The sequence below is a fragment of the Leuciscus leuciscus genome (genome assembly GCF_965113295.1).
Source record: "Leuciscus leuciscus genome assembly, chromosome: 2".
Lineage (NCBI taxonomy): Eukaryota > Metazoa > Chordata > Actinopteri > Cypriniformes > Leuciscidae > Leuciscus > Leuciscus leuciscus.
In genome coordinates, this window is record NC_138726.1 from 17913252 (window position 1) to 17922903 (window position 9652).

General features: G+C 37.8%; 2 long non-coding RNA genes across 4 annotated transcripts; both read right to left on the bottom strand.

Annotated features, from left to right (window-relative positions):
* Positions 1-1085: 1085 nt before the first annotated feature.
* Positions 1086-3327, bottom strand: LOC309493429. 3 transcript variants are annotated; one of them, XR_014203922.1, is made up of 3 exons: positions 2823-3227; positions 1897-2729; positions 1086-1813 (listed from the first exon to the last, which is right to left on the bottom strand). It is a non-coding gene; the product is annotated as an uncharacterized lncRNA (long non-coding RNA). The 3 variants fall into 3 exon arrangements; XR_014203923.1 differs by lacking the exon at positions 1086-1813 and adding an exon at positions 3254-3327 and having other exon boundaries at positions 1852-2729; positions 2823-2904; XR_014203924.1 differs by lacking the exon at positions 1086-1813 and having other exon boundaries at positions 1852-2301; positions 2599-2729.
* Positions 3328-3401: 74 nt separating this feature from the next.
* LOC309486532 lies at positions 3402-5155 on the bottom strand. The gene is made up of 3 exons (XR_014201583.1): positions 4989-5155; positions 4815-4828; positions 3402-3523 (listed from the first exon to the last, which is right to left on the bottom strand). It is a non-coding gene; the product is annotated as an uncharacterized lncRNA (long non-coding RNA).
* Between the last annotated feature and the right edge of the window lie 4497 nt (positions 5156-9652).

The following is a 9652-nucleotide window of genomic DNA, read 5'->3' on the forward strand; positions in this document are numbered from 1 at the left end:
CTCTCACAGAGGCAGGGGGAGGGTGAGCTGGGCCTGCAGGCTTTGGTGGTAGCGGTGCCCGACGTTTTTTGGTTGATATCTGGGGGCTTGCAGCAAAAGAGTGTGATAGTCTGGTTCCAGCATGCACCAGTTCTTCCATTTTCTGTGAGAAGCACAGAAGTGGAGTTGCTGGCGAGAGGGAGAACGTGTCTGGTGAAAGGGGCTGTTGCTCTGGTGTTATAGGAGGCTGTGATATGCTGTCCTGGCTTCCCTGGCTGTTTTCCAGGAAGTCGTCCTTGGGTGCTGAATCTTGGAGCAGTTCTGATGTGTCTGTCTGTGGTGAGCTCTGTGGGCATGGCTCAGCTGAGATTGTGTCCGTGAGCAGAGGTTGTTGTGGCTCAGTGGTGTTATCATTGTCCTTGTGTGATATGTCAACATCATGTCCATTCTGAAGTGAAGTCCTGTGGTCATTCATACTGTGTCCAGGTGTGTGTGTGCCATTCTGATTGAGTGGATTGGCACACACTGCAGAAGGATGATTGAGGGAGAAGTAGATATTGTCCTTTAACACTCTTGAACCAAGTTTGTTTGGGTGATGGCCATCCCGATGAAATAGTTGTCTCTGACTCCAGAAGAGATTGAAGTTGTCAATGAAGTTTACTCCTTTTATATTGCAGGTTTTTTGCAGCCATGTATTAATTCCAAGCAACCGTGAAAACCTGTTTGTCCCTCTTGCTGGGAGTGGTCCACTGATGAATGTCTGAACTTTCAGTTTTTTAAGTGTTTCAAAAAGTTCATTGAAATCCTTCTTAACCCTTTGACACGTACGATCACACCGGTGTGATCAGTCTAGGCTGGTCCCTGGAGCGTACGATCACACCGGTGTGATTAGAACGTTCAGTGAATGACGTGATCAACTGCTAAATTCAAAATTTCAAACTTTTGCTTTCACTGCTTTCCCGCTTTGACTGGCACTGAGCCAGAGACGGACCTTCTCAGCTCTCATCATTATCACAACTGTTCAGTGTATTTTAATGTTTATTTTAGGTTTCATTCACTTTAAATTACATTACACAATAACAAATATATAGTTTATTAATGCACACTAATATTTATAACAGCAAAATAACCTTTTAAACATGATGTAACATTAATATTTATTCGAGTCAAACACACCTTGTAGATAAAACGGCCGTTTCACACAGCAAGTGTCAGACTCGTGAGCAGCGCGTATTTTTTCCGGCGTGCGTGCATGTTAAATGAGTGCATTCACACCAGGAGAAGGAGCAGCGCGTGAGATGCAGTGAAGCGGGGGTTACTGTCACATATTTCGGGAGACATGGATGATCTTGCATGTTGTAAATCCAGCAGGCTCCGAGTCCGACTCTCCATCAGTATTGTAAACAAATAATGGCGGCGCCCATAGCCCGTGATAACTTACCGATCAACATGATCTTTTTTTCTCCAAGTATTAAAACCACATTAGGAGTTCCCTTACATATTGTTAACGATGTTAATAACTACAAGTTTGTAAATATTTTGTATAAAAAAATAAAAAAGATTTTAACTGTCATGCATTGCAAGTTTTTTTTTCCCGCTGACAAGTGATGTAGAGCTGACGTCACCGTTACCTCACACTCGCATTTGTTCTAATTTAAAGACACAACTTTAATCAAGCTCACCAACTTCAGAGAAAATGACAGAAAATGTATATAAAAGAAGAAAACTGACAAATGAGGAAATTGAGGACATTTTTTTTTATTCTGATGAGGAGATTTTTGACAGCGAGGCAGAGAGTGACAGTGATGAAGATCTTCCCCCAAATCTGGAAGCTCTAGACAACATTGCAGATGAAGAGACGACACAGTCCTAAATGAGGCAGAAGAGGTAAACTCATTGTTATGGAAGGCAACCAACCTTTTTAATCCTCCTGGCCCAGGCAATTTTGACAACCAGCTCTGTGGTGTGCAAAATCCACCAGAATCACCCAGTGAGGTCAACTGTTTTAAAATGTTCCTCACAGAAGATGTCATGGGAGAAATTGTGGAGGAAACAAACCGCTATGCCTCTGACTTACAAGAAAGGGAAATAAAAGGAAAGCTGGTTAAATGGGTTCCAACAAATATCCCTGAAATGTACACATTTTTAGTGTCAGTTCTCCTAATGGGGGTGATAAAAAAACCATCACTTCGTGATTACTGGAGCACAGACCCCATGCTCTTGACCCCATTTTTTAGGTCTTTGTTCTCACAGGATCGCTTCCTTCTGCTCCTCCGCTGTCTTCACTTCGCAAACAATGCGACAGCAGTTTCCAACGACCCGCTGAAAAAAATCAGAAACATTTTCACTGCTCTCACCTCCTCCTTTCGTCGCATTTTTGTGCCATACAGGGATCTGTGTGTGGATGAGTCGCTGATGAAGTGGAAAGGCAGGCTGGCATTTCGTCAGTTCATTCCTTCCAAACGGCACAGATTTGGGGTCAAGTTTTTTGTTTTGTGTGATGTGCTAACTGGTTATGTGGAGGACATGATCATTTACACCGGATCTACCACTGACATCCAACATTACCCAGGACTTGGGATTTCTGGGTCCGTTGTGATGACACTTCTAGCACCTTACCTAAGAAAATGTCATGTTCTTTATGTGGACAACTGGTACAGTAGTCCCACACTTTTCCAGCACCTCTTGTCACTTGGCACTGGAGCTTGTGGGACTGTGCGCGCAAACAGGAAAGGGATGCCAAAGTTCACCTGTAAGATGAAAAAAGGTGAGGTGGAATTCGAAGAGAATGGGTCACAGCTGGCAGTAAAATGGCATGACAAGAGGGATGTCCATGTCCTTACCACAGTCCACCCAACTGGTATGGCAGCAACAGGGAAGCTGGATCACGTCACTGGGCAGCCAAGGATGAAGCCAGTCTGTGTGCTCGAGTACAACAAAAAGATGGGGGCAGTTGACAAAGCTGATATGATGACTGGTTTTCATGAATGCGCCAGAAAGTCTACCAAGTGGTACAAGAAAATCTTTTTTCATGTACTTGACACTGTTTTACTCAACAGCCACATCGTCTATCGGCAAATTACTGGTGAGAAATGGATACAAATCATCTAATAATAAATATAAACAAGATAAAATGTGATAACATTTTTAATTAATGTAATCTAAAGTGTTAACAAATTCACAATAATAAACAGACCACACTGTCACATACTATTCTATTCTCCTCACTCCCTATTGATGTGCTCTACTATGAGTACTACAATTCAGAACGAACCTGATGAGAGGGCTGCTGGAGGAGTACAGCACATTGCGGTGTCCAGCTAAAGGAGGGCGTCCTGCCTTGGACACTTCTCTGCGCCTTACAGCTAGGCATTTCCCATCTGAAGTCCCTCAGACCACTTCCCAGGGCAGCCCGACCAGGCGTCACTGCAAGGTCTGCCTCTCCAGCACACGCAAGGGCAAGCAGAGGCGCCTCACCAAGCACATGTGTGTGCCATGCAACACTCCCTTGTGTGCTGTCCCATGTTTTGAGGAGTACCACACACTGAAGAATTATTAAGCATGTAAAAAGTCAGAGTATATTAATTAATTTATGATGATATTATTTTAATTATTATTTATTGTAATTATATTAAGTATTAAGGTATGTATAATAGTTTGTTTAAAAATGTTTTTTTTTTATCAAAAGTCAGAGCACATTTATAGATTTTTTGTTTGTTTGTTTATGATGATACTGTTTTGATTGTTATTCATTGTAAATATATTTGTTATCTGTTTTGTAATTATATTAGTAAGTATAAACGTATTGTATTAAACAAAAAAATTGAACTTACATTAAAATAGATTTAGTAAACATACATGAAATGTGTACATTTTGTGATTTCTTTTTAACAAATGTCATACGTTTGAATTGTATGAATAATACTTATACTATACATATCTTTCACTAGCAAAGCAGAGAAAAGCTACATGGTATGACATCGTTAAAGGGATAGTTCACTTTAAAATGAAAATTCTGTTATCATATACTCACCCTCAAGTTGTTTCAAACCTGTATGAATTTCTTTCTTCTGCTGAACACAAAAGAAGATATTTTGAAGAATGTCAATAACCAGACAGTTAACTGGAGCCATTGACTTCCATAGTCCATAGTATATATTTTTGCCTACTATGGAAGTCAATGGCTCCAGTTAACTCTTTGGTTACTGACATGCAGAAGAAAGAAATTCATGCAGGTTTGAAACAACTTGAGGGTGAGTATATGATAACAGAATTTTCATTTTTAAAGTGAACTATCCCTTTAAATTATATTTCCAACAAACATTTGAGCAAGCTAATAATAATACAAAAAAAAATATATATATATATATATATATATATATATATATATATACATATATATACATATATGGTCACACAGCTTGCTCAAATGTTTTGTATATAGGAAAATATAATTTAACAATGTCATACCATGTAGCTTTTCTCTGCTTTGCTATTGAGAGATATAAAACTAAGTAACAATATTAACTAAAACAAACAAGAAAATCGATGTAAAGGGTTTACCGTCAAATATGTGCTTTGGTATTCATGTTACTAACGTATCAATTCAACTGAACCCCGACTTTACCTCCTGAATGCACGGATTACTGAACATATTTATTTGCAATGTGCAAAACAGCGCGTTGACTGACAAACAAACCGTAATGACGTGAACGACCACATTATTGAGCACTGTCCGTTTTACGTTCTTTATTCATATTTATTGCATGCTTGTAAATAACTCTAGATGCTTCAGAATACAATTAAAAACTCCAATATAGCCTAACGTTACTCACCGATTGTCACGCGGCTGTTGTGAGGGAGATGCAAAGTACCATGTGCAAGCGAAATTCAAAGCAGTGGGGGGGGGGAAACATAAACATAACCATATCAGCCATATTCGGTACACGCAAACAAATAATTTGAGAGGTTTTGAATAAAAAATAAAGCGAAACATTCAAACTACTCACCTGCAGACGGTTATCCATCGTGTGCGCCATTGTGACTGCGGAATGTCACGTGACAAGGTTCATGCGTCTCCATGGAAATTAGAACGCGATTGATTGCAAAATAACGGTCGCAGAAAAAAACTCACGCCAGGCTGCCAGTCTGACTATTTTAGAACGTACGTGCGAAAGGGTTAAGGAGTTCTGACTGCTCTTTATGAATGTCATTCTTCCCCACATGAATGATGAGTCGATTTGCAGTCTTATGTTTCATTAGAATGTTCTGAAGTTCCCTGTTTATATCAGAAGTTGTTGCTTGTGGAAGGCAGCATGTAGTTGTATCCCTGCTGCTAATGTTTCTGATTATGGAGTCCCCCACTATCAGAGTCCTGGGCTCGGCTGCGCTCTGAGCAGAGTGCCGCTGTCTGCTCGACCTTGAGCGCCAGTTAGCATCAGTGTTAGCTACTGGCTGATACAGTCTGTGTTCGATCACATTCATCATGTTTGGGGATTCCTCATTTACATTCATTAGTACTTCAAATCTGTTCTCAAGATGTATAGGTGTTGGTAGGAGACCAGTGTTTGCAATCTTTGTCAGAGCTGTATCTGGGGTAGAGGATGCTACTGCGGCAATATGTGGGGCTCGTGACAATCTGATGTCTCGAGTGTCTTTGGGTCTCGCTCCCTGTTTGTGCCATCGATTTGTAAGTCGATCGGCTTGTTTCTCTACCTGTCGAGGAGCACTAGTTTCATGGGACTCACCGGCTATATGCTGAGGGCGTCCATGACGAAGCTCTGTTGTGTGTTCCGTCTGGTTTGGTGGTCCCGTAAATAACTTTGTTTCAAGAACTGCAATCCTTTGTAAAAGTCTGTGGCAGTTAGTGCAGCAAGTAGATTCCAGAAGAGGCATTTTCTCTCTTATCCTTGTAGGCAGTTGTGTTTTCCTTTCCCCGGAATGTAAGCTGGTCGGGTAGAAGAATTCTGCGTTTTTGTAGTAATCCAAACTTTGTCGTTTGAGCTCTGTGCTGATTTGCTGAAGTTAAAATTAGGTGATAAAAGGAGCTAAAATTATAAAAGTATAGAAGATAAAATATAAAAGCGATAGAGCAAAGCGCGGAGCAGTAAGCAAGAGCGTCCGAACAGTAGCTGAGCAGGAAGCATGAAATCCACAGGAACACGAACAGGAAACGAAGAAGGCACAAGACTGGAACGAAGACGGGATCAACACAACCGGGACTCACAAACAACGATCTGACAAAGGAGATGAGAAATGAGTGAGTATATATAGGTGATGAGATGAGCTGCAGCTGGTGACGGGAGTGATGAGCTGGATCGCTGATGAGCGTTAATCAGCCGGCACGCCCACACAATCAGCACACACACACACAACAACAGAAACAGGAGACAAGAAAGAGGCATAGGATTTATGAACCGTGACACTCGAGGGGCGGCACCAAGCATGCATTTGAAAATCTCACTGCACGCAATAGGATTGTAGGAGCCTAAATGCAGTTAACTGATAAATAATTTTAATTTATGCGTTAAATTGTAATTTACATGATTCATTTATGTGGAAGAAATTGAAGGGAATATTTACAGTATTTACAGGTTGATGCAGTTAATATTTACAGTAATGCAAGGAGTTAATTTTGTAATGATCTAATATGGGTATGGATAATTTAGAGTGCATTTATATTACATTGGTGATATTTTGGGAATAGAGGACTGTTATCGCATTTTTACCTAAATTGCATGTACCTTTAATTGCTTGGAATACTCTCGCGAGTATTGTAAATGTTTCGGAGTGAACAGTCAGGCAAGCAGAGAGTGGAGCCATATAGTTTTTTGACCTTTTCTCTCTCTCCCCTTTTTTGTCGTTAATTAATCATTTTTATTTTATGTAATATTCCTGTGCTGATGTTTTTGATGCTAACTGAGTAAACGGATACGTTTTTTCACGAGTGGTTCTGTGGATTTATTGATGTGGATTCCGACGAAGGGAGTGGACAAAGTGTCAAGCTAAGGCTTCATTTAGTGGAAACCTACAAGGATAACACTACGACCAATCACAACAATAAGCCCCATACGCTTAGCTACCTGCGGAGCTAACTGGTAGATTATACTCTTACCGTATCTGGTCGGCAAAAACAGCAAAAACGTCCTTCTTGCAAAGGAACGATTCGAGCGACGTCTTCTGTTCCTGTTTTAGATAAAAAGCCAAGTCTAACTCGTTCATTGTAGCGGCTAAAGCCATTTTAAACAACTGGTGTTCATCCATAGGCATCTTGCAATGTTTATTAATGACTGCGCTGTCGTCATCTGCTTACTGTCGTTTTTATTTTTACATTAAATTTAAAGGATTTGTTGTGGATTATTATGAGCGTATCATAAAATCAGAAAAAGGTAAGTAATATTTTCTGTCTTTTATATATATATATATATATATATATATATATATATATATATATATATATATATATATATACATATATACATACATACATACATATATATATCCATACTATGGGGGGCCAAACAGGAAATAATTCTATGTAAATCCGAATATATAGTTAACCCTTGTGCATCCTTGAGGACATTTTTGGCTTTTTCAGTTTTGTTTTTTTGATCACTTTGCCTGTGTTAATGCTAACTGCATAAAATTTGGCACGGGTGTGTATTTTTATTGGAATTTTACTATTTCATCATCATTTTCTTTAAAAAATCTATTTTGCACTAGTTACACAAAATACTTCCTCTCAGCACCTTTTGGACAAAAATGTCCCCATTGAAACCCATTAAAACTGCATTTTTTAATCCCTGTGCCGTTTAACTATAAAATGATGCAATCTTTTTTAATAGGCTTTCATTCTGTTGGCAAGGCTTCAAAATTGACATTAAAAAAAAAAAATTATCAAATGGTGCCATTTTTTCAGGTTAGGCCTATAAAGCAAATACTCGCTTTATTCCTGTTTTCTGCTTCGGCATATTATAGAGCCAATTGGATAAACTATGCAACGATAATTGTGTGGGTTTGTTGGTATGGATGTCTAAGTGTGGCTTGTATGTGTGTAATAAAATAAAAAGGTTGTTTGTGTGCTTGTAATATTTGAGAGAGAAAAACTCAACTGCAAATCGAAAATTCAATCACTGTGTTCACCAGTGGAGTTTTGCTGGCATCCAATGGGGAAAGTCTGGTACTGCGCCCAAACAAAATCTTACTGAAAGCTTATTTTTTGAGATATCGTCCTCAAATTCGGAACACAACCTGTTTAGATTTATGGCTTTGAATTTATATCAGTTTTAGAGTTCCAAATGTTTCATAAAATATATATTTTAGATAAAATATTGATTATAACGTTCATAAATATTTTTCATAAACTTAAATTTCTATAACATTTTTTTGGTTGCACTTTTTTAAAATGTTTCACTTCAACAACAATCTGCCAAGGGTCTTCTTTAAAATGAGACCAAACTTAAGTATTTGCTCCCAAGCATAACATTTTTATGAGACTTTTTTTACTTCGACATTTTTGTCCACTTTGGACCTATGTGTAAGTTTTTGTTTTTTATGTTAACTGCATGAATTTTGGCACAGGTGTGCATTTTTATTGTAATTTTACTATTTCACCCCCATTTCATTTGAAAAAAAAATTTTTTGCACTAGTTACACCAAATACTTATTTCTATTTTTCATAAACTTAAACTTCTATAACTTTTTATTGGTTGCACTTTTTTCACTTCAACAACAATCTGCCAAGGGTCTTCTTTAAAATGAGACCAAACTTAAGTATTTGCTCCCAAGCGTAACATTTTTATGAGAGTTTTTTGACTTGGACATTTTTGTCCACTTTGGACCTATGTGTAAGTTGTTGTTTTTTGTTAATGTTAACTGCATTAATTTTGAGCTATTATAGAGCCAATTGGATAAATTATGCAATGATAATTGTATGCGTGTGTTGGTATGGATGTCAGAGTGTGGTTGGTATGTGTGTTATAAAAAAAAAAATGTGTTTGTGTGCATGTGTGTGTTTGTAGTATTGATAGAGAAAAACTCAACTGCAAATAACAAAGCCAATCACTGTGTTCACCAGTGGAGTTTTGCTGGCATCCAATGGGGACAGTTTGGTACTGCGCCCAAACAAAATCTTACTGAAAGCTCATTTTTTGAGATATCAACCTCAAATTTGGAACACAATTTATTTAGATTTATGGCTTTGATTTTCTAGCCTTTTTAGAGTTCAACTTGTTTCATAAAATATATATTTTATATAAAATAATATTCATAAATCATTTTCATAAACTTAAACCTATATAACTTTTTTTGGGATTTACTTATAAAAAAAAAATTAACTTCAGCAATAATCTGCCAAGGGTATTCTTTAAAATGATACCAAAGTTAAGTCTGTGCTCCCAAGCTTCAACTTTTTATGACAGTTTTTTGACATGGACATTTTTGTCCTCTTTGGACCTATGTGTAACTTTTTTAAATTGATGCACAAGGGTTAAAACTCTGAATATATAGTTGTAAATCCTGAATATATAAATGTAACCCTGAATATATAGTTATAACTCTGAATATATAAATGTAAATTCTGAATATATAGTTATAACTCTGAATATATAAATGTAAATCTGAATATATAAATGTAAATCTGAATATATAAATGTAAATCCCGAATATAATATAT